Source organism: Rousettus aegyptiacus, unplaced genomic scaffold, assembly GCF_014176215.1.
Source record: "Rousettus aegyptiacus isolate mRouAeg1 unplaced genomic scaffold, mRouAeg1.p scaffold_m13_p_11, whole genome shotgun sequence".
NCBI lineage: Eukaryota > Metazoa > Chordata > Mammalia > Chiroptera > Pteropodidae > Rousettus > Rousettus aegyptiacus.
The window spans coordinates 54,509,577-54,510,407 of record NW_023416286.1 but is presented as its reverse complement, the minus strand read 5'-3'; the positions used below and the strand labels follow the sequence as shown (position 1 = coordinate 54,510,407).

Sequence of the window (831 nt, the reverse complement as noted above, 5' to 3'; positions counted from 1 at the left end):
ATTTAATAAGTTCCTGTTATTTTGTCTGAAAAGAAGGGGGCAGGTTTAGAGTTTTTATATCTATCTATTGCAGGAAATTTAAGGAGAAGGAAATTTTGTTTATTAGAGGCTGGCAATGAGTTACTTGCTGAGGGTTGGAAGGTGAAGAGAGGGAGGAAGAGAGGGAAGAAGACTAAGCTCAAGAGAGTCCAAGTACTCAAACTGTTAAGTTGTTAGAGACCTGTTAATCTGTTAACAACAATAGTTACGGTTTTATGTATTTAAAAAAAGGCCAAGAGACCCTACCCATTGCCAAAGCCATGCTGTGTATTCTAGATAAGTCTCGAAACCCAGAAAAAGAAAGATAAGTAAATCATTTTAAATTATTATTTTATTTTTTAGGTAAGGCAACCCTTGGTTGACCTCACAGATTGCAAGGATCTTGTTAGTTTACAATCCCTTATTTTTAAATTTTTTATCCCTACAGCACCTGTCCTTCCTAGGTGGTCTCCCATCCAGTACTAACCAGATCCGACTCTGCTTAGCTTCCAAGATCAGATGGGATCAGGCTTGTTCAGGGTGGCATGGCCATAGACAAGTAAATCATTTTATAATCAAGAAAAACATCTGAGTATTAAAATGAGATTTTCTTTTAAGATTTTTTTTTTTTTTTGTAAAATTTATGTTTGTTTCTACATATGTCTTATGGAAGATATTTATTAAAATGCAGATTTTTTAAAATGTTTACTCTGTTTCGAAACAGACTAAAATAGGATGTATCTTAAATCCTTCAAATACACTTGGAGAAAAACCTAACCTGGCCACCTGATTATCTAATAGAATAGTTTCTTA

At 33.9% G+C, this 831-nt stretch overlaps 1 pseudogene; it reads right to left on the bottom strand.

The window, feature by feature from the left end:
• Positions 1-457: 457 nt before the first annotated feature.
• LOC118609768 lies at positions 458-575 on the bottom strand (annotated as a pseudogene).
• Positions 576-831: the final 256 nt, after the last annotated feature.